Source organism: Triturus cristatus, chromosome 9 (genome assembly GCF_964204655.1).
Source record: "Triturus cristatus chromosome 9, aTriCri1.1, whole genome shotgun sequence".
Lineage (NCBI taxonomy): Eukaryota > Metazoa > Chordata > Amphibia > Caudata > Salamandridae > Triturus > Triturus cristatus.
The window spans coordinates 162,110,195-162,135,093 of NC_140592.1; the positions used below are offsets into that span (position 1 = coordinate 162,110,195).

The following is a 24,899-nucleotide window of genomic DNA, read 5'->3' on the forward strand; positions in this document are numbered from 1 at the left end:
TCCATTCTCTTTAGCAATTGTAAGAAAAACACAGAGGACCACCTAGGAGCCCTTATTAACATAACATTCAGCATTCAGTTTGACTTATTTGAATTATTAACACAAGTGGCCACATCCACCAAGTCAGACCTCTTGGCTGACCATCTTGAAACAGCACAAAACCCCTAGCAGGTCTTTGTGATACTTGAAGATCCCAGCAGTTATTACCTTGGACTTCTCATTGTCGGTACAGCATAAAATATTAAAAACTATCCAAGAGTGTAAGGTTTGTGTGCTTTTTCAATGTATTCATGTTTGTTTTTGTTGGTATGGATGTATAGTGTATAAATGTATGTATAGTGTATAAAGCTTCATAGTTTGTACCTATTTTGTATTGGTTTATGGAAACAAAGTGTAAATAAATTGACTTTTTCTTAATGCAGACATTCAAAGATGCTCCTGTTTCAACTGGCATAATCTGGCCCAATATAAAGAGAATCAAAATTGGTATAAGCGAGGAGCTTAGTGCGCATCCAAGATGGTCGCGTGAGCACAGGGCTCCCCGGACCCTCGCCACTCCTCACAATTTATGCTGACGATATCCTGATTTCTTGGACGAACTCTCGAAGGTGAACCTCGACTGAGTCCATAACTCTTTCCAGAATTTAAATCGGACTTGGGCGACCAGAATTACAGCACTTTGAACTTTTGAGGCCCACCTGGAGGCCGTGCCGGGGCCTTGGTGATTTGTGGAGCCGGGACGTAGTTGAACAACAACGGCAGTGGGACCTCATCGGTGGCCGTACCCCCACTTTCGGTTTCGTTTTCGGATCCTGGCATGGTCTGATTGAGAGACCGTTTCGCTCGGCCGGGGACCAATCCAGCCTCCATTTAGTGTCATCGCTGCCTCCTCATCGTAGCCTACTGGGTCAAGTCGTGACTTAAGCCGGTCCGTACGAGCCAACTTCTTGGCCTATTGGTGCCCAACCTGCCGGCGGCCATTTTCACCAGGTCTTGCGGGCCCCTCCGGGGTGCATCTTCCAACATGACGGGAAGGGGTGAACCCCAGAAGCGGAAGACCAAGACGTCTCTTCGTGGGGGACCGTTCCAGACGAATGTTATGGATCGTTACACTCAAGCCAAAGGATCCCCCGGGTTCTCCAGCAGTACCCCGGAGGACGCCAGAGAAGACCCTTCTGCCCCTGTTGACTTGTCCCTGCAGGACATTATGGGCGCCATCACCGGCATGAAGGAGACCATCGGCCAGCAATATGAGGCTCTGGCTCGTAAAATTGACACGGTCGCCATTGATGTCACTCTAATCAGGGCCGACCTGTCTAAGACTAACGAGAAGGTGAAGTCATTGGATTTGAAGACTTCCAGCCTCACGGCCGATGTGTCGGAACTTCAGACAGACCTTGGTACTCTGAAATCGGCCAACGACCTGATGTCCCATCGGCTGGAGGATTTTGAGAACAGGGCAAGACGCAACAACATTCGCGTCATAGGTGTTCCGGAGAATCCCGAGACTCGTTCGGTTGACCTCCTGGTCGAAGATCTAATCCTCACCCATCTTGCCCCTTCTGGACTGAGCAAGTTTTTCGCTGTGGAGCGTGCCCATCGTGTTCCGGGCGGTAAGCCCAAGCCTGGCGCTCCCCCGAGGCCTATCATCGCAAAACTTTTTCATTTCAGGGACCGTGATGCGATTTTGCAGGCTTCGAGAGTGCACGGCCCGGTGAAATTTGAAAACTCCTCTGTCAATTTTTTCCCGGACTTCACTCAACTTGTCCAGAGACAGAGGCTGGGCTTTCAGGGGGTTAAGCGACGTCTCCGGGACCTGGGACTGAAGTATGCCATGCTTTTCCCTACCAGGCTTCGAGTGGAATATGAGGAACGGACCTTCTTTTTCGAGCGACCGGACAATGTGAGTGACTGGTTGGATTCCCTGCCTGGTCGGAGCGATCGAACGGGGCACCCTGGCGGTGCCGAGGGTGGTGAGCCTACACAGAAGTGACCTTTCGGTCCCTAACCTGGACAATCGGACATTGCTCAGTTGGGTTCTATTTCTTTTGTATATATTGTCTTATAGTAGTTCGCGTCCGGGTGGCGGGTGGAGACGGGCCTCTCTCCTCCTCCGGGGTCTTTTTGTAGAATGGGATTGTTAGGGCGACAGGCACACTGCATTTTGGGGTGGCTTTATAGTCTGCAGGGGTGCAGGGAGGGGGGAGTTGTAACGGGTTTTGGTTGGGGGGTGGGAGGGGGTGTTTGTGTTCGTGTTTTCTTTTCTCAAGGCGGCATATTGGTTCTTTTTCTGCTTCAGGTGTCCTGCTCTCTGTGTGGGGACTCATGCAACTTTTGTGGGGATGGAGAGTAGTGGGTTGAGGTTGATATCCTGGAACATCAATGGATTGGGGGATCGTATCAAGCGGGGTGTTGTACTGCAATATTTGCGTCGTTTGACTCCTGATGTGGTACTCCTGCAGGAGACGCATTTGGTAGGCAATGTGTGTCATGCTATGAATAGGTGGGGATACCGATTGGTTGCACACTCCGGGTTCACCACTGGTTCCAGAGGGGTTGGTATTCTGGTCCGAACTTCCCTCCCACTGGAGATTGATAATGTCATCCTTGACGACAGAGGGCGTTATGCCGCCCTAACCAGTAGGTGGGAGGGTAGGACTCTTTCTTTAGTCACGATATATGTTCCCCCAGGCCTCCAGACCTCCACTTTCTCTGATGTTGGTCGGATGTTGCTGGAACTCCCCGATAGTCTTCTCCTCATGGGTGGGGACTTCAATTCCGTGCTATCCGGCGACCTGGATCGCCACCCCCCCAGGGCCCTTCCCGTTTCCCAATCATGGCTTGGTGGGTTTTTGGACACCTTTGGTCTGGTGGATTGCTGGAGGTTAATGCATCCGACGCAATGTCAATACACCTTCCACTCCGGGGCTCATGGGAGTCTCTCCAGGCTTGATTACTTCCTCATGCCCGCGGCCCAGTCCTCCCACGTTGGGGAGGTTAGACACTTGGCCCGGGGCATTTCAGATCACTCCCCTGTGTGGCTTCTTTTCGACACGGGGACGCAAGCCGCGGGGCGGATCGCCCCTATTAACCCTTGGCATCTGCGCAACCCCAAGACTCGCAACAGCCTCATTAAGTCGCTCGACCATTACTTCCTGGAGAACGAGGGGTCTGTTGTGTCCTCAGTGTCCCTGTGGGAAGCCTTCAAAACTGTTATTCGTGGACAGGCCCTATCTTTAATAGTCGAGACCAAGAAAGCCAGGAATGGGGAGGTTGTGAAGCTGGAGGCCGAAATACTGGAGTTGGAGGCTGATCTAGACTTAGGTGTCACCCAGGATAGGCTCCACGCCCTTAGCTTGAAACAGTTTGAATATAAATCCCTTGTTACGGATGCTGCCAAGACAATGTATAGGGAACAGCAAGGTAGACTGTATGATGTTGGGGATAAGGCGGGTAAATTGATTGCATGGCTTGATAAGAAGGAGAGAGCGAACCGTGTGGTCCCTGTGCTTCAGAATTCTGACGGTGTGCATGTGACTGACCCTGGCGAGATTGTGGAGTGTTTTGCTGACTATTTTCGTGTGGTCTACTCCCCGGTGTCCGATAGAGATGAGGATGACTCTCGTCTCTTGTTAATGGACATTGCGCTGCCCTGCCTGTCTGACGAGGATCGAGAGTGCATGGAGGCATCGTTGTCGGCCGACGAGATTGCCACCGCGATTCGTTCCCTTCGTTCTGGCAAAGCTATGGGCCCCAATGGATTGCCTATTGAATTGTATAAATTGCGCCCGGATAAAGTCGCACCGTTTCTCCGTGATATGTTTCTGGAGTCGCGTGAGCTTGGTTCCCTCCCTTGTGACCAGCGTCTGGCCACTATAGTTGTGATTCCTAAGGAGGGCAAGCCTCGTGATCGTTGTGCCTCATACAGGCCTACTTCCCTATTGAATGCTGAACCGAAGATTCTCGCCAAGGTCCTTGCTAATCGCTTACTCGCTGTTATCTGTGACCTGATTCATCCGGATCAATCTGGTTTCATTCCGCACCGGAACACTGCTCTCAACTTGCGGCGCTTACATGGCGTTCTCGCCAGGGCGGAGTTTCTTTCCGAGTCGGCCATCTTCTTGGCCTCCTTGGACGCCACGATGGCCTTTGATACGATAGAATGGCCATATCTTTGGGCCACTCTGGCGAAGTTCGGTTTCGGTGCGGGATTTATTAGTTGGGTGAGACTTTTATATACGGATCCGCTCGCACAGGTTGTTGTCAATGGGAGGGTGTCCCAGCCCTTCGCTCTCGGGAGGGGTACTAGGCAGGGGTGTCCGTTGTCCCCCCTGCTCTTTGCTCTTGCTCTAGAACCGCTTGCAGCCTGGCTCCGATGGGAACCATCGATAAAGGGCATTCAGTGGGCCCCTGGCTTTGAGGACCGTGTTTCGTTGTACGCCGACGATATTCTTTTGTACCTCACCTCCCCGCGTGAATCCCTCAACGTCCTATTTGACGTCCTCACTTCTTTCGGTAAAAACTCCGGTTTGATCATTAATTGGTCTAAATCGTTGGTATGTTATTTCCAGTAGCCTTCCCCCCTTACCGAATAGGTTTCCCATTCAAATTTCGCAATCCGGTTTCAAGTACTTGGGGGTCTACGTATCGCTGACCCGGCGGTCCACCACGAGCATAATCTCCTTCCTCCTCTCCGGCGATAGAAGTTGGACGTGGCTTGGTGGCGTAGATTGCCGTTGTCCCCACTCGGTCGAGCGGCGCTTTTTAAAATGATGTCCCTGCCCCGATTTCTCTACGCACTCCAGAACTCCTTTGATATTATTCCGGCGGCCTACTTCCGGGAGGTGGAGGGTTTACAGAGGAGACTTGTTTGGGACGGTCGCGCACACATCGCTCTTGCAAAACTGACTCTCCCCTGGTATGACGGGGGCATTGCGCTCCCGGACATCAGGAGGTATTATTGGGCCTCCCAGTTGTCTGCTGTCAACCATGCTACGTATGCACCCGGTCCAAATCCGGCTTTCGAGATGGATAAATATCAGTTGCCTGGTGGCAACTTCAACAGAGCGCTCTACTCTCGGACGGCGGGGAGGAACCTAACGGGACCCACTAAGATTGCAGTACGTGTGGAAGGATGCTAATGTGGCTATGGGATAGAATGATCGCCTGACACGAGCGACCCCCTTGTTTGCGTCGGACAGATTGGGATGCCTCTGGACAACGAAAGGTTTTGAGAACTGGGATACGATTGGCATTAGCAGAGTGGGTGATCTCTGGGTGAAAGGTGCGGTCAAATCCTTTGCGGTGCTTCAGAGTGAGTATGAGTTGAGTGAGAGGGAGTTCTTCAGATATGCACAGGTTCGTCACGCTTTGCTGTCGGTCTTTGAGGCCGGTACCACAGTCCCTGCATCTTCACCACTCGAGGACCGTATACTTGATGGTCATCTACCTGATAGTACGATTTCCCTGATTTACAAGAAATTAATCAACACTCGGGCGGACCTCCTTGTGCGTCTTCGGGAGGCCTGGACCGGAGACGGGTTGGAGTTGGATGACGAAGACTGGCAGTCCGCACTGTCCTCCCCGAAGGAGGTCGCCATTCCTGCCCGTCTCCGTCTCGTCCAGCTAAAAGTTCTTCACCGTGTGTATGTGACGGGTCCTCGTTTGGTTGTGATGGGTTTTTCTTCGGATGGGTTGTGTAAGCGCGGCTGTGGAATGAGCGCCACCTTCCTTCATATCCTTTGGGAGTGCCGCGAGGTTGCGGCATATTGGCACCGTGTGCATGCTGTAATGGAGTGTGTCACTGGGGTCGCTCTGTTGCCTGAGGCTCGTCGATGTTTGTTGAATGTATGGGAGCCGAATGACTACAACGTCGACCAGGCCCGGTGGGCGGCACTTGGGAACATGATTGCAAAGTGGGATATTGCGCAGCTTTGGGGTTCCCGACGGCCTCCCACTGTGTCAGTGTGGAAGGAGAACATGGACTGGTGCATGTTCAGAGAGAAGACGGTATATCTGGTTTGGGGCAAGCCCGGGGCATGGGGTAGAATTTGGGGTCAGTGGAACACCTACCGAGGTAACATCTGTACGCCCCCTTTTGTAGATACTCCGGACATTTCTCTGTCCCCCTGATCCTGAGGTTCCAGGAATACTGTACCCCTTTTTGCTGATTGTTCTACTTCCCCATTGCCTCCCCCCCTGGCCATCTCTATTGTCCTCCTGATTCTCTACTTGGTATGGTGGGGTCCCCCCATCGGCGCTCGACACCGTCTAGACTGTTTCTCGCCTTGAGTTTTGTTTTGTTGTTTCTTTGTTTGTTCTTTTCTTTCAAAATTTTAAATATTTGTATCCTGTCTAACTTCTGAGTTGCCGAGAATATCTCCTGTAAACCGGCTGAACCTCTGGAGATCAGTCGCTGCTTCGTGACGTCAAGCAATTGACATGCATATACTAGCGGCCGGCCCTGGTGGTTGTAGGCCCATATTTGTAATGCGGTTTTTTTGCACAATAAAGTTTTCCAAAAATAAAAAAAAATGGTATAAGCTACAATATCTGCCGCAGAATGGCTTACAAACAATGGCATCCAAAATATCACATCAGGGGTCAGAAGGTTTCTTAAGAAAGATACAGCAAGTTTCTTGGGGCAACTGCATTTTCATTTAGCATCACATTCAACAATTATGTCAATGGTCATTTATCATCCCACTTTTAAAGTATCTGCGAAAGGAAGAGAGACTGGGAGTAGTGACATGTCTGTTTCCCTATGACAAGGTAAGGCGATCACCTAAATGGGACACGGCAGCAGCGCCTCCTGTAGCATAATGTTGGCATGATAACTTACGTGCTATGCAGAGCTTGATCAGTGCAACACAATACATCTATGTTCCCTATCTGCATCTGGGTGCCCTGAAACACTAGATCGTTCTCTTAGTGATAGAGCACCCTGTTGGTAAGTATGTTCCGTCTTGAAGAGAGTCCATGAAAGACCGGGATGTTCTTAAATCAGAGTTCAGGGGCGGCTCCTCCTTTGGAGCAGAGGTTAGTCGCCCCACTTAAATGTCCCCCAAAGGCCCCCAAGATGAAAAATAAAATGGTAATTCGTTACCATTTCATTTTTATCGTCCCGTCCTGAACCAAGCATCAGGACGGGGCAGGGCCTGTTGAGTGACAGCAGAGAGTAGTTGTGGGTAGAAGGCGCTTTTCACTGTTTAAAGTGTGCATGTCTCTTTGTCCGGCCGTCTTGGGACGGCCAGCCAGACATGCACAATTTAAACCTCTCAGCCCAGCTGTCTTAAGACAGCTGAGCTGAGAGTAAGTGCAGGCCTCTAGTGCACTATGGAGCACCGAATGAGGCCACTTCCTCCAATCAGGGCGCTGCTCACATGGTGCATGTGAGCAGCTCCAGGATTGGGCAGGGGAGTTTGCTCATGCCTGCAGCCCCGCACTCCAGAAAGAAGAGGTCCGGAGCGCAGGACGTGCACGGTAAGTGTTGTTTTTTTCTTTTCTTTAATTTATTTGCCTGTCCCCGAATGCCCGCCCCCGTAGATGCCAGTCTCTACTGTCAGAGGCCTTAACTCCGTACTGAGCTCAGTCTCCAAAGCCAGTTTTCACCAATCAACACCCATAACTAAATGTCCCTCACAAGACAGACACTATTATTTCAGCAGCTCTCCACTACAACTACAGGGGACATGAACAATGGTGTGGAAGGTCTTAACTTAATTTGGATTTTAAGTTACCATTCAGTGAATGTTTGTTGCATAAGAGACTCATTCAGAAAGGTAATGGGGAATTTGATGAGTGACTTACTCCAATATCTAAGGAAATGTCTGACTTTCTAGGGTTTGCCAAGATTTTTACAAAACTTGTCTCACTTTCCTTACCATCTGTGGGAGGGATAACACCATGAAAAAGTATTTTATCCTAGATAAAAAATCTTCAACTATTTCTGTGTGGTACTCCACCTTCAAATAATTTGTCAATACTAACATAGTTGAAAGTTTCTTTTACTTCATCTACCTACAAAGGACCAGCCACATCCCGCCCCACATAAGCACATTTACTCACAGATAAAATTAAACCATATTAGTGTCAATTTTGCACATACCAGGGTAATTTTGAATATGAGTAAATGCATTCACGAGTGCAGATTCACACTTTTGTGAATCAATAAATTGAATTTTACCTACAAAATGCCGCAATTTACCCCCTTAAATCGTTGCAACGCTCCTCAAATAGCGTTGTGAATCTGGACCAAGTTGTATTTCTCAATGAAAGGGCAAGTCGTTTTTCACACTGAAAAGGTTACATCTGAAAAGGGGCACTTACAAGGGTCGAGTCTTTTCAAAGTCCAGATAATGCTCTTAACAAACCCTTCCAAACCCTGGGGGATCAGTGCCTTTGACTCATGCTTCATGCAGAAGATAGATGATCCACCGATGAGCCACACATGTGCTGCCCCCAGGTAGCACACATCCTGTGCAAGATCCCCACAGACCACCACTCACAACTGCTCAGCCTTAGCACCCCAAGGTGTATTATTACACAACTTAAAACAGCCAAGGCACAGACTGCTGATTCTCAATTACCAAGCAAGCCATCTCCTGCTTCAACATCTGTCCTACACATTACCTTACCTGAAAGGAACCTCCTGACCCAGCGGGCACGCTTAAAATGTGCCACATCTGGTAACCATGATGCTCGGGCAGAAACACATGGATGATGAAGGTTTCTCATTTATCATGTGTGTTAACCTTATCTACACTGCGTAATCGCTTCACGTCTTTACATTTCACGCGTTTCTTTTTTCCAACAATAATAGTCGCGCTCATTAGAGGTGAAGGGCGACGCTGCCCTTCACCGGGATGATTGAATGTCCAAGGCGCGTGAGCAGCTAGAAGGCTCGCGGTGCATTGTGCGCTGCTCACTAGACCGGAGAACAACTGTAGGTTACTTGACAGCGCCATTTTTCACATTCAATGTCTAGTTAACACTGCTCTTCCACTTTCAGGTGCATAAGCTCGCTCACTTTGCAGTCAATGAAAGAAAACATGCTGCCAGTAATTTTAAATTCACGCACAGAAAAAGTGCAAGTCTTTAAATGGAAGCTTGACAGAAATTGGTGTTAATGTTTTGTAAACGCATGTTGAGCAAATGTGAGGATTTGAAATCGGCTAAAATGGGTGCTAAGCAAACTCCCTGTAGCAAAACGTTTCCTAATTAGGGCAGAATGGGCATCAATATGCATAGGAACTATGGGGCAGATTTAAAAGCCCTTTGCGCCACTTTTGCGTCACTTTTAACATGGGAAAAGTGACGCGAAAGGGGCTTGTAAATCTGCCCCTATGGCAGCACGGTGGCAAATGGTCGTCAGGTCGTCAAGTCATCCAGAACTATGTAGGATAAGCCAAAGAAGGCACATAACCAAAGACACATAACCCAACACACATTGGGAGTGTGTCACAAAGAAAGAAGTAAATCTATTATTGTATATTTGCATATACATCAGGTGTGGTTGGAACACTTTCTGTAATTCACAAAAATTCACGAGTCCGCATGGAAAACTGTGTCAGGCACAGGTTTCCATGAGGAGTACTGGGAAGTGGTATCATTTTCCAATTGGGATCCATTCCTGCTGTATGGAATTCTCCTCGTTGGAATGCAAATTGTGCACATTTAACAAAAAAAATTAATCTGCATGTAAAATATTATTCCGTGTGAAAGACACTCTTACCCGAGAGTCCTACCAAATCCTGGGGCGTTTTAATCCCCTTCCTGTCCATGAAAAAGATTTACACCAGAACTGTGAAGAAATGTGAATGTTCACAAACGTTGCTTGTGATCATTGCCAAAATTAACCATGCTTGGAACACCTTGGAAAACCCTTCTTCCCATCCCATGAGGTGATTTACGATTTTGAAGAACAGGGCCAGCGTTGGTGTTTTGGTGTGAAAATCTCGTTGTCCCCTTCCCCAAAAGAAATCCTTCTACAAAAATTCCCTCACTACCACACTCCAATGATGCTCCTTATCGCTCCACAAAATCTCTCTCCATTATAGCACTACTCATCCGAGTGGAGGGTATCAAAGCGCTTTACATCACACACATATTACAGAGACAATGACACATACATATGTAAGCAAATGTATAGGAAATGCTACATACAACAATGAGTAATACAAGGTGTAGGAGATACATCTCATTCATACTGGTTGCCATTATATGTTAAGAATGCTTGATCAGGAGAAATACAATCTTGGGAACTAAAACATGACATAGTGGTTGAGGTTGTCTTTGCTAATAAGTATGTATTATTATCCGAAGGAACCCTATTTAGCACCATAGAATAACAAATGGTTGGGGGGGATAAGGTCCTAATCCCACGTTTGCAGTTTCTAAGATTCTGTTTGATTCTGGTTCATATCTCACTGTGCTATATTAGGATTGTAATTTACGGGCTGCAAGTAGCAAGAAGACCTCTTCGACAACAGCAGTAACCCACTGAGCTATCTACAAAAAATGCAATTCTTTGGCCAGCATGTAAAACATTGTGCTTTGCAGGAGGCATGTTATCCCTCTGTGCGACTTTATGATGGGTTAATACTGGGACTAGGCAAAACTATGATTTCTCCAACGGATACATTAATTAATAACCAGTTGCACCTTTTTTTTCTTGTCTAAGGACTTGAAAGCTAAAGTGACCTCTAGTGAAGACACACAAATAATAAATATACAAATGTAGTGGACTTCCTGTAGAGCTTCTTCGTAATAGAAAGAGGTTCTTCCAGAGTCCCTGTTTTGTGGACACAGGGTAAACCCATAATCAAAGATACATTTTAAAAAATAACCCAGTGCTGAATAAATGAGGAGACCACAGATACGCTGTACTATTCCCTTATTTAAGGACTGTTTTTCATCTCTTACCTTCTCAATTCAAGCAGTTGCAATACTAGCACCAGGATGTTCCATTGAGAGAGGCAGAGCGCTTACAAATTCTATATTCATTATTGTCCTGAAAAGAATGTAAGTGCTATTGCGACACACTGCAGCACAGATCTTTTACATTTATTTTATTGTAATTGCATTTATGTAGGACTTACTACCCCTGATGTGGTGTCAGGGTATAGACATGGTTACAAAGATTATTGCTCTCAAAATAAGAGGAAGGGGAGCTTTTTTAAGCAGGTCCAGCACACGTACTCCCTAACTAGAATTAAATATGTCAAGTTGGTGTGCAGTCCCTTAGTGAGAGTGTTCAGGTCTGAGAAAAAGTGCCCTCACACACCCCAAAGGCTGTCATGCTTCATCATATGGGCCTGCTCCTCGTCGGGCCAGCGCTGCAATGCCCGACAGGCACCCGCAAAGGGGTTCTGTGGCAGAGACTTTTTGGTGAAGCCGTTTGGTGTGTGGGGGTGTGTGGAATAAGTAGTGTAGTGGGTGCAGAATGGTGCATTAAAATAGGTTTTGGGAGGCCCTACTGCATAAATATTTTATTCCTGGGACTCGCTAACCTAACTAAAAACAGCGTGGCCCTAGCCGGATACGATGGTCCTTTAGAGCGTGTGTGTGGTGTGGAAGGTCGACATGTTTTCTGCCTTTGTTAGCCCCTAACGGGTCTCGTGGCAATTCATCAGGACCGATAGATTGAGGAAAAAATATTTCATAGTCTTACACTACTGCAAGGCTGGGGTATAAGGAATGCTATAGTTACCAGCTTTGGTAACCAAAGCCGGGGTAGGAGAAGGGCTAGTTGCCACGCCGCCTCTCTTTCGTGAGTAACGACGCGCTCTGTTAAACGCTCCCGTCAGCTCAGACCTCAACAACGCGGGGTCGCATAATACTAGGTAAATTGGACCTGGTATTTACTCGCAAAGCTGGTAAGTATTACTTATACCCTAAGCACCAGCCTTGCAGTGGTTTGATGCAAAAAATTGTTGGAAGCCACTCGTTGAGGCCAAAAGATCTGAGCTTTTCAAAACCATGGGGGCAGTTTCTAGCTTCGCACATAGGTTAGGCTCTCAGGTGCCAAGGGACTTTTAAAAAATTTACCAGCCTAAATGCATATCACAACTCCAATACAGCAGTGAGGCATGGGGTTATGCCAATTTGGATAGGATTCAATCGACGGAGAAATAATTTCTAGGCCAAATGGTGCGGGTTTCACATTCTACCCCAGCTTTTCTCTGTGCAGGCAGAGCTTGGCCTTGCACAAGTGACAGACCTGATAACCCTAAACCCCTTATTGTGTTGGACTAAGATTTAGAGTAGGAAAGAACTGAAGTTAAATTGGTCGATTCTTGCGGACGGTTTGGCCCCCGATCGGGCTTATAAAATACAGTGGATAGCCTATGTTAAGGCAGCTTTTGCTTCCATTAGTAGGCCTGATATCTAGGATATCTATGAGGACCCCACTTCCTTCTCTATGTGTGGTTTGGGGTGTGTCATTCTGGTTGGGAGAGAGCACCTGGAGCTGCAGAAACCATCAGTGTGAGATCAGATGTGGTTAAAAACCATGCAGGAGCTGGAGCCTTATCTTGCCACGGTCACTTCACAGCAAGACAGATTTGTTTTAGCCAGGTTTACGTTTCACCAACTGCATCATCTTTTGGCATCTCCTTGTGAATAGGCACGGTCTGAGGCAAGGTTGCCCTGCGGCTGCGATAATAAGTCTCGACAGGAAACTTTGCATTTTATAATGTTTTTTTCTTATTTTAGCTGGCCGAGGAAGCGATTTCTAATACTTTAGTTGCAATCTCTGAATTTTAACTAAGTTAGGCCAGCCTTGTTGTATCTTCAGATCCCCATTGACTGTGTTACTTTCACTGTTTTATCATTTTTGCGAGCTGCTAGGGCGTCCAGGAGATCGAGAGTTGACTAATAGATGTAGTGTCTGAGGGGGGGTGGGGAGTTACTGTTTTATTGATTATTACCATTTTATGTTAATTATCAATAACGGATCTTATAATGAAGATGCTGTTTTTATTATTTTATGGTGATTTTATTAACCAAATGAAGATTTATGAACTTAACTGAAAAGCACTAAGCTTCAAATTGAAACTGAAATTTCGATTTTTTTCATATTTTTGTTTGTTAATTAAACACAATATTTCATAACTTTTGCATTTAAATGATGTGTACTTTTTCCTGTACTTGTGTGCATTGCTTTGAGGTTCAAATTATAGAAACTGCTTAGACTGGGGTCTCTGATTTCCAGTAGTCATTCAGTGTGGGTCCACAGAAGTCAGAAATTAAAGAGCCACTGCTCTAGATTGTCTCATTATTGAAGCTTAGGTTCGTTACTCACCCACTAAAATCCTGAGTTTGTATTTCTGTAATTCCTTTATGAGGGGTTACACAGCAAAAAACATATTAAGAACATTGGTACACAATGGGTCTTTCAATATGATCTCTGAAGCCGTGTAGCACAGTTTCTTATTTGCATCAGTTTCACGGGTTAGGATAGACATTGAATTCTATGTCACATTTAAATGCGTATCTACAGAAAGTACTGTGGGTACATTTAAGGTATGATGGCCTCCCTATTAAGCAGAAGAATTAGCGGTGCTTGAGCACAATCCTTCCATTGATATTTCAACTGCAGCATCTCTTTTGATTTTCAGGGTCTAATATTCTGAAAAAAACTTTTTCTCTAATTTAGCACTAGCGAAAATGTCCATGTTTGTTTGAAATAAAATACTTTGATGTTTAGAACAAAAAGGTAGACCTATTTATTTAAAGTAAATATTTTTCTTTCCTGGGTGCTGCTGAATACGATATGCTTAATTAAGTCGCACTAAAGTCCGCCCGCCATCTTCGCGGTGCTGGGACCGGCCGCCAGACCTGCGGCGGTCCCGCACCACTGATTAGGATGCGACCGCCACCCCACTGATTAGGATGAGACCGCCACCCTGGCGGTCGCATTCCGCATATTTGACATTGTTGACATTCCAAATTGACATGTTGTGCATTCCCATGCACAAAGTGGCAGGCATGCGCGGTGCCTGCCTCCTTGTGCATGGGAATGCAGGGGGGTGCCATGGGTACCCCCCAAGTGCACCCCCCCACAACCCCTGGGGACCCGCAACAGGCCCCCAAAGCACATCCCCGCCAGCCTTTCCATGACGGCATCGCCACCATGGAAAGGCCAGTTACCGCACCCATCCTAATATGGATGGTGGTGCCTGGTAGGCACTGCCACCATATTAGTGGCCAAGTCCGTCCGGCTGGCAATCGTAATGATTGCCAACTGGTGGAAAAAGCGGCAGATGCACTTTGCGTCTGCCGCGATACCCTGCCATAATAATATGGGGGGGTAGATCAAGTTGGGATGGCGGTCAGATCGGCACCGGCAAGCCGGCAGTGGCGATCCGCCTGCCAGCCTAATGACCCCCCAAGAGTCAAAATGTGTTGACACTTAGGGGCCTATTAGCATGGCGGGCGGACTTCAGTCCGCCCGCCATCCTCGCGGTGGTGGGACCGGCCGCCAGACCTGCGGCGGTCCTGCACTGCTGATTAGGATGCAACCGCCACCCTGGCAGTCGAATTCGGCATATTTGACTGCTGTAAGCAGCACCCGCCGCAATGCCAAATTGACATGTTGTGCATTCCCATGCACAAGGTAGCAGGCACTGTGCAGTGCCTGCCACCTTGTGCATGGGAATGCATGGAGGTACCATGGGTACCCGCCAAGTGCACCCTCTACCCCCACCCCCTCCGGGGGCCCGCAACAGGCCCCCAAAGCACATCCCTGACACCCTTTCCATGGCGGCATCGCCACCATGGAAAGGCCAGTTACCGCACCCATCCTAACATGGATGGCGGTGCCAGGTAGGCACCGCCCCTATATTAGTGGCCAAATCCGCCCGGCTGGCAATAGTAATGATTGCCGACCGGCGGACAAGGGGCGGACGCACTTTGCGTCTGCCGCGATACCCCCCGCCATAATAATATGGCGGGGGGGTTAAATCAAGTTGGGATGGTGGGCGGATCGCCATCGCCGAGCCGGCGGTGGCCATCTGCCCGCCATCCTAATGACCCCCTTAGCCTCTATTTCTGAGCAAAATTTGTTTTGGAAATTTAGCATTACGCTTGTTACTCAAAATCCCAAAATTATGCTATTATACCACTTCACGTAATTATGCACCTTAGATGATAGAAATGTACAGTGAACACGTCATTTGCAGTGGAAACTTACAGTAACCACAGAGGGCAATATAATGTGAGTGGCTTTTGTTCTTGAAACTTTTGTGTTTTTTGCATTATTTTTTTTGCATGAAATATGATGATGAAAAGTCATGTAAATATAGCATTAACTGATGGATGTGCAAATTATGCACATTTTACCCACCCCTAGTAATTACTTGGTATTGTAATTTAATTCTTTTATATTGTTTATAATTTTTGGGACCTCCTTTTGACTGCTGCTATTCTGTTTTTCAGTGCTTGTATGTGAAACTGATCCTCTCCCAGCCACAGTAAGTATAAGTTACTTTATAGATAATTTATTAACATAGTTGCTGCTCTCCAAATCCTACCTCTAAAAGGGTGAATGCGCAGAGGGTGACAAATGTCTGTCCTTAACCAATAAGAGGAGATCAGTGATTTGTGAATCGGGCATATGTTATGTTATGTTAATAAAACTTAATAAAGCGCAACGATTCATACCCAGGCGTATATCTCGGTGCCCAGCCAGCACAGAACCAGAACCAGAGACAAGAACAGCCACGTTTTCAATGTTTCCTGAACTTTGTGAAATCAGCACAGCATCGAAGATGGCGCAGCAGTTGGTTCCAGGCAGTAGGGGCAGTGAAGGAGAATGCTTTACTCCCGTAACTAATAGTGCGAGCACAGGGAACAGTCAAGAGTTCCTTACCGCAAGATCAGACAATACGAGAAGGCCAATAGTGTTGCAGATTATCCTTTAGATAATGAGGGGCATTACTCAGCAAGGACTTGTGGGTGAGACAACAGATCTTAAACAAGATACACATTCGGACAGGAAGAAATTGAAGATATCTCAGAATTGAAGCAGAGGGAGGGTGTGGCGGGAGGTGACAAACCAGACTGGCAGCAGTATTTTGTACCACCTGAAGTTTAGATAGTAGGGTATCATTAAGTGCCATAAACAACACATTGCTGTAATCTAGGTGTCTTAAAACCAAGGCCTGGACCAACGTTTTTCCGGCAGAAGAAAGTAGCCAAGGGGAAATCTTTGTCAGAAGAATCATCATCTCCAAATAAGAGCCACAAGTTGCAACAATGTGATTCTTCATGGAAAGTTCCTGGTCCAGTTATATGCCCAGATTTTTTATGGTTTGACAAGGCACAGAAGCTGCTCCCAGCTCTACAGGCCACCAGTCAGGAGTCCAAAGGAACTGAGCCTTTCTGAACAGTAAGATTTCAGTTTTTTCCCTGTTCAACTGCAGACAGTTGATAGTCATCAAGACCGTTCCATAGAAATGAAAGAGACAATCTGAAAATATAAACCAAGGGAGGAATGAGCTGTCAGTGCTCCTACGAAATCCCAGACTAGAACAATCCTCAAAAGAGCACATGAGTTAATAATACTCTGCACATGTAATCTTGAAGTGTAATGAAATCAGCCTGCACATGCGCAGTTGCAGTGCAGTGAATGCAATGTACCCATTTGCTTAAGGGGGACACCTGACGGTCTCCACCTGTGAAACTGAACCACATTGTGCCCTCGTTTGCAAAGCAGTCTTGTATGGCAATACATGAGGATGTTCTGGCCCCTTGCTTGACATTTGATAGAGTCAGACGTCCCCTCAATTGTAAGTGCAGCCTTGACTGCGCAGTTCTCACTTGAGCTCTCTAGCTCCTGCTCAAAAATGGTCATGATAGGGCCATAGGCAAATCCTTGCCACACTGCCACAGCCACAAAGACAGGATCTGAAACGTTCAGTGTCCTTTGCCAAAGCCATCAAATGCAGGGGGCACTGAAAAATGTCTATTTTCCCAAGTGCTAATCCCCCCTCAGGCCCTATCTACAATTTGACATATTATGTAATAGGAACGGGTCTGTGGCAAGGAGAAATCTTTCATATGGTTTAAGAAAACCCTCAATAAAATAAAGGAGTCTCTTCTAGATATGCACTGATGTATGACACCCCAAGAAGTATAAAGTGGAGCTGGAAGGACAGAAAGTGCCATAGCCAGGGGCGGCTGGTGTAAATGGGCAACAGGGGCGTTGCCCTGCCATTCTGAGGGGAGAGGCAAGAAAAGAATTTTAAATGCCAAGCAACTGAAAATAAATTATTACTTGCTGGCTGCTCAATTACTTTCAATGATGCAGCTGTAATAAACTGCAGATGTCCTGCTGCGCATGTGCCTGCCAGGGTGAGGTCATCTTTCGACCTGCAGGCACAAGCTACAGCAGTGACATCATGGCACAGGGTGTGCCGAGTTAGAATGCAGAGGATAAATCTGATTTTCGGGCGCTTTACAAAATGGCCGTGGGAGGAGTTTGCAGAACTCCATTTGTTTCAATGGCAGAGGGCGGGGCAGGCTGAGAGGCAGAGCGAGTAGTGGGTGGCAACAATTACCAGTCATCACGAAAGGAGACGGGCTGTAGGAGGGGTGCAGCTGTCTGCACTCTTCCTTCCTTTCCTCATGGTAAACAACCTTTACGACGCAACTTTTAAAATGCGATGCCATTACATTGCGGTTTTTACAACGCAAGTCGTTACAATGACTTGCGCTAGATGGCGCTCTAGGACAAGGAATAGTATAATTTACTATCCAACACCTTCCCTACTGTACGTAGACTGGAGTTGGAATAGTAAATTATACTACTCCTAAATCCAGCGCCCTCCAACGCAAGTCGTTGTAAAACCGCAATGTAATGTACCGCGATGTAAATGTATGCGTTGTAACGTCATACATCCTTTCCTCATGTATGGTGTGCTTTCACTTTTGAAAGCGTTATGCAGTCGAACGTGAGAAATGTCTCATTGGGATTGTTACAGCGTAGGCCCAAAAGAATACAGGTTGGTAGGTGCCTACAGTGACGGCCCGTGTAGGGCGTTTTACCGGGGGGTGACGTGGCGCAGAGGAGGGGCAGGGTGGGGGGTTGCAAAATGCGGCATACGGCCGAGCTCAGGTAAGTTACGAAAAAAATCAATAAAACGAATTTCGTTGCGCGCGCTGCATCGCCAAATGCAAATGTCAATTTATTTACTTCTATAAATGTTGGCCATATTTAATGCGCTAAGATACAGGATGATATTTAATGTTTTTTAATATTTGGAGATCACACGTTTATAATTGCTTTGTAAACTTTCTCGTGTTCTCACAAAGTTCTTTGTTAAAATTAGTTTTAAAAATGTGGCATTTCCTACACTTTTGTTTTTCCAGTTGAACTCCCCACTTCCGCCCAAACACACTTATGATAGTCAGGCATGTTTGCTTTGCTCGCTTTCTATGTCAAAGCCATGGCCAACTTTTATGTCTCACTACTTAGAAATCTCACCAGCCACCACTGGCCATAGCCAAGCAAGTTTGCACGAACACACATTTTTTATCTTTTAGCACAATTTGATTAATATGGCCCTAGTTGTGAAGGAAGAAGACTGGAAGACTGCAGATTATGGACAGAAAAATAATTATAAGTACTTTATTAAATTTAATAGCAAAACAACTATAAAAAAGGGAACTATTTTAAACGTAATGATGCATTAAAATATTGTGATTTGAAATGTCTTAAGGATTACTGTGTACCACTGAGCCACTCAGCCACTGACATTACAATTATTTTAATTTACTTTAGATACAGTTTTAGAATGAAGCACCATTCAAATAGTTTTAGTTTTAGAAACACAAAATGCTTCATAAATGATTAGTTTGCTGCCAAAATGATTAATATTTTATACACTTGGTTCAATCAAAAACTCTAATTCCACCTGCACGTAAACAGGTTTCTCATTCCACACTCTCGAATTAGCCCTGACTTTGTTTAGAATTCTCAAAAGTCAGTGAGGCTTTAAAGTCAAATAAACAAAGATGTCCAACTGTTTTCATTTTTGGTAACTATGCGAAAGGGCGCCTGGGGCAGTCTGAACAAAGAGGCTACCTTAACTTAAACAACTTTCAGTGGGATCCTTGAACTTCTAAGGCCTCACTAAATTGGACATGGCTATGAGGGGCAATTAGGAGGCCTCGCATCTCTGAAAGATAACAATCAACTTCCTTTAACTGTGCTCTTCCCAAATGAGCATGCTTCTTCAAGATGGCGAGGCAGAGTGCATTCTATTGCAAGATAAGATGCTGGCTTCTCATTCAGCTGCAAATATGGTTTTGTTTTTAGAAAAGACACTTTGAAATATGTTTAAATCCTTTGAACAAGTCTATCAGGCAGGATGCTTTAATTAGGAGTATGTTGTATTCACCAATGGCTTTAATTCAGCCATATATCAGTAACAGCCATAACATGGTTGACATGCCGAACCACTCAAGGGTCCCAGTCAGAGACCTAATTCATGATTGAAATAGACATAAAACAAGACTAATCCAGCCTTCAAATAGGCAACAAAAGCATAGCATGGTTGGCTGTATACTTCGGATTTAATCTTAAGTGAAAAAATAATACATTGTCGAACATAGCTACTTAACATTTCTAGAAGGTTATCTTGTGTCTTGTATTGCACATGAAGGTGTGATATGAAATGTTTCTTGCACAATAACAATGTCTTCGACACAAAATGCAGAACACACAGCAGTATCCATCATTTAATTTGATTTCCACCAGTGCCTTCTCATTCCCCATTCAGTTAAAGTCAATAACTGCAGAAAAATCCTTCATAATGTTTGCTATAAAGACTTAGGAGCTCATTTCGAGTTTGGTGGAACGGCACATCAAGCAAAAAAAGGCAGATAACTAGTTCCACTAAACTTGAGGGAACTGCTGGGATTCCACAGAGAAACCTTCAATGGGCCTTAGGTCATATTTATGGGTGCCCATCCCAATTTAGGACCTCATTACTATGTCGGTCGGAAAGCCTTCCGACTGACTCTTTATTGGAATTGTTTCCGACCGACTCGGGTTCGAGGAGTCTGACCAACTGATTACAATGATTCCGAGCACTGTTCGGTCGGACTCCCACATGAACTGCAATGGAAGCCTGTGTTCCGACCGACAACACAGGCTCCCATTGAAAAACAGGGTGTTCGCAGAAAACCTTGCACCCTGTGTTGGGCATCCCATGGAGCCTGCCACACTATGCATGGTTGGAAAGAGGGATCCCATGGGTACCCCCATGGGCCCCAACTGGAGGCCTCCGGGTGAAGGCGGGCCTGTTACGGGCCCCCAAAATCAGTTTCCAACAGCTGTTTCGTGTCGGACAGACAGATTCAGAATGGCTGTCAGAATCCGACATCGTAATCGGTCAGTCGGAAACACGGACCTGTACAATTCGGCTCTGTCCGACTCGGAGTCTCCGAATGCCGGGCGGAACCGAGTCAGACAGACCGAACGGTTATCTACCATCATAATCGGTCGGTCAGAAACATGGGTTCCGACTCTGATTGGGAAAATCAGGCTTTCACTAGATTTTCCGGCCAAGTCATCATGCCTGTGCATCACGGCTACTGAGTGTTTGTTTTACACTAAAACGCCTCTGCCTTGAGAGTTTGTTTGTGTAAAACCAACAGAAATGGCATTCAGGGCCTAAACAACATGGTGCCCACTCAGCATTTCACTTAGCCTACCGGGCAGCTTCCGGTCTGTTGGCTTCAATGTTAGCTTAGAGGGCGATCCTCCTCAGGCAGTCGGTCCTTCATCAAGGGGAACATAGGTCATTGCCTTTACTGAACTGGCAGGACCTAGGGCTTGTGGCCTATCTTTTAATGACCACTTAGTAGCTTACATCCAAAATGGAGACCTCTTGTAGCTTCTGCACATGATCAAAAAGTTTTGATTTTCGGCAAAATAATTTTTTTCCTCGTCTCTCAAACTGTAGATATCTGTAATATTAAAAAGTGCAAATATTTGTGAAAATAAATCGTTCTGTCCAGTACTTTATCAATTACATGTACTCATCTTGGATCCTGTGATCTTTTTATAAGTGGACACAACACACACACATATTCTAGTTACAGTATATTGAGGTCGCATTTTCACTGACCAATCACAAGGACACAATAGTATCACAACCATCAGATCAAACAGAAATCCGAACATCTTGTGAAAAGAGTGTGCATACACCCACAATCACTACAATGCCAGTCAAATAGCAGAAGTGGGCTACAAAAACATTTGTGAAGTTTGTTTCTGTTTACTGTCTGTTGACGGTTAGTGCTGCCAGAACAATGTTTTAACCAACTGTATGGCATATCTGGACTGTGCTGGATGTTTGTGAGATATTTTGTACAATGTTATGTATCTATGTGTCCAGTGATTTCTGCAATGAGGGAATGGTGAGAACTATGACATAGCTATACCTTGCTGCAGGATGTGAGATGTTCTTTCTATCGTGTCGTTTTGCACTTGAGAGTGTGAGCTATTAGTGGGTAGTGACGTTGCAAGCAACCAAATTACAGTTTTTTGGCACATCTGTCCCAATGTTAGTACGTGTGTGAGGGAGAGGTTCTTCAATAATCACTGGATCTGATTCCTTCATTGCATTTTACAGTATGTTGTTTAGCTCTACAAAGCGTACTACAAAGTGGCATTTACAAACTTCAAGCAGAGTTGGCCACTCCGCAATCGAGTTCCCCGCCAGACTGCAGAGTGTCCGCAAGTGTAAATATACATTTTAGTAGTGAATGTGGATGGGAGTGGGGGGGAGACTTGATACAAAAGGGGATGGGGTTAGGAAGGAGTAAGCGGGTTTAGAGAAGTAAATAAGTGGTTTAGGTAGGGATGTAGCCTACCCACACAAGAGTAAGCCAATTGTTATACTGTGTAGGTCGAGACATCTAACTTACACTTTTGTGGTAAGAATAGCGAAAACTAGTTAACGTACTCAAAATTGTAAATAACCTTTGTGAATCGGGCCTTATGTGTCAGACTAAATTTCAGGACTGCTGTCTCCACGATACAGTTGTGTGTGAACATTAATGAAAAACACAATGTTACTATATAAGTGCCCAAACTATTATGTTTGACAAACCTTATTTGTTTTATCTTATGCTGCTTCTAGTACATGGCTACTGTGTGATTGAAGAAAACCTAGATATGAGAAGTCTTTCAAACAATGTCCATACTTTTAAGTCAGTATAATCCTGAAAACAAATAATGCTGAATGAGTCTGCCTGCATAGCATTGTCTGTCTTTGGCAATACGGTAAATTTTGTTATGGGAACTTGTTTTCTGGCTTCATAATTACAACAAGGCAATGGATCATAAGAGATTGCATGCACAATGCATAGCGTCGTTCTGTGGAGGATTTGATGAGTTTGGAAGTTTCATGTATCATTTCAAGGCAGTACTGGGAGGACAGCCCAAAACCGAGTTTTGTTTACGTAGGAAATCTGATTGCCCTGGTTGGCAGTTGACTGAGGCATCATTGTGTCATGGAGAGACACAGAGAATGAAAGCTCACATCCTGGCTTTTCCTCTATGCCCTTTTACAGCTGCCACAATTAGGAAAGACAGTTAACATTAAATGATGTGGTTCCATGCCTACTTATATCCAACTCTAGGGTTGCCACATACTCTAGGATTTCTGAAGGAGTGGTAGGATAGCCTTTGAAGGTCTTTCCCTCTTAAAGGTGTATTAAAATAATTTGATGAATGTAAAAGTGGATGACTTTCCCATAATAAATACCAGAATATTTTCTGAGTATCACTTATGTAAGGTTATGACCTTGTGTAAACCCCTAATATATTTTATGTATGAGTTTGAGTGCAATATATCACAGTTTTTATTTGTCGCAAAAATTAGTAGGGAACATTAACTTATTGGCATCAAATGTGCCCCTTCTGTGGAAACTGCCCCTGAGTCTTTTATAATGAAATACTGTCAAATCTCACTCCTTAGCTAAAACATTGTGTCAGCTTTCCTCAGATCAAGTGAAGTATCTTGTGAGGGTCCTTGACTGAAAATTGACCGGCAATGTTATTAACTTGTGTCAGCCTCTAATATTCTAAAATGTGCTATTCTGAGTTCAATATCTCAGTTTTCTTTTATCTCTAAGAATAGTGAGGTACATTAATTCAAGAGTATCAAGTTACCTCATTTTGTGGCAACTACTCTCAGTCCTTTTTACTTAGAATACTTAAAAAACTCACTCCTCGGTTGAAACATTGTGTCAGCTTTTCTCCATGGAAAGGAAAGGATCTTGTGAGATCCTTGAGTGATTAGTGACCTCAACAGATGTTCTATCCAATCCTTCTTAGATGTTTTCATGTTCATAGCACCAGATCTCCAGATGTATTTACTCTTTATGGCATAGATTGCTCTTTTTTTGCGACAGGGAGAAGGCATGTTATGTATGACTCCCCCATCACTCCTCTGCCGCAGCACAGTACTTGAAAGCAGGAGCATGTGATTTGGGTGGGTCATACATAACATACAAATTATAGATGGCAGAAGTGAATATTGGGGCTGTTTTTCACCTCTCCATTCTGCATGACATCATAGAGTGGCATGGAGTGGAGTAGCTTTGAGTAAAGTGGTGTAAAGTAGTGACACAGAATGGAGTGCCATAGAGTATAGCAGCCTTGAGCAGAGTGCCATAGAATGGCACTCTGTGGAATGAGGTGGCGTGGGGTTGAATGGGGTGCAGTGCCATTGCGCAGAGTGAAGTAGTATTGTAGAGTGGAGTGGCACAGAGTACAGTGGCGTGGAGTGTTGTAGAGTGGAGTAGTTTAGAATGTGGTGGCTAAGCAATCGAAACATTGCAAATGAGAGTGAGAACAAAAGCAACTAATGGTGTGGGTGCTAAGCTCACTGAATTGTAAACAATACATTTTGAAGTACAGCGCATGGTCTGTGTGGGTGAGATCTAAAAACTGCTGCTCTGGGGATCAATCCAAATAATGCATTTTTTCTGCACATTTGTTTTGTGGCAGTTTTATATAGTGCAAATTCAATTTGAAGGTATTGGGGACCTTTACATGAGCACTAGTTACATTACACATGCGGACTAAATATCGTCTCCTATAAAGTTGCACTTATCTACAAGAGCTTTAAAAGTCAGCACATCATTCTCTGATGAATGACTGTGAAGCAGTGCCAGGAAGAACTTAACAATTCAACAGTCTCTTCACCAGGATGATTTGCCTGGAAAGAAAACATGAGAAAAAGACCCTATTCTGTGGTGAGACATTACCTTCTCATTACACCATTTCATAATTAACATCATTGATTCAATTCTGATTTTAGTATTTGACCCAGTAATTTTCCTTTTTGGCATATGTTTCATTGGTTGACATGGAGACAGTGTAAAATTCTGTTGAGGAGGACTGAGGGCCATCAGATGTTATTTGATGTGTACATTAGAGTTTTTCAGCTCCTGTATCCTGAGATCTCCGTATTCTGATCCCTGAATCTGTGGACCAAGTACCCTTTTAGCACAAGACTATGACAGCAATAAGTCAGATCAGTCCAGGGCTGAGACCGGAAGGTGCTATGGATTACAACTCCAAACTCAGCTATGCACAAAAAAATACTAAATAGATTATTGCCCAGTGCTTTTTCTTTAAAACAGAAAAGTACTTTGATGCACTCACAACTAAGGTGCCGATTCCGTTCCGTTAAAAATATTCCCCGTACGAATCGTATCCGGATTTTTTTACGTACGAATCGTACAAGTCCCGTACAAACTGGCAAGTACGATTCGTATGTTAAAAAATCCATACGAATCGCATTGGGAAAATTCCCCGACACGTCTCCGGGTCGGAAAAAGTGTCCGACACGTCCCCGCACAGTTTTACGTACGAA

General features: G+C 45.3%; 1 protein-coding gene across 4 annotated transcripts in view; it reads right to left on the bottom strand.

Moving 5' to 3' along the window:
- ERC2 (ELKS/RAB6-interacting/CAST family member 2) overlaps nucleotides 1-24,899 on the bottom strand; it is a 2,271,945-nt gene that overhangs the window by 1,275,626 nt on the left and 971,420 nt on the right. The gene's annotated exons all lie outside the window — the stretch shown is intronic.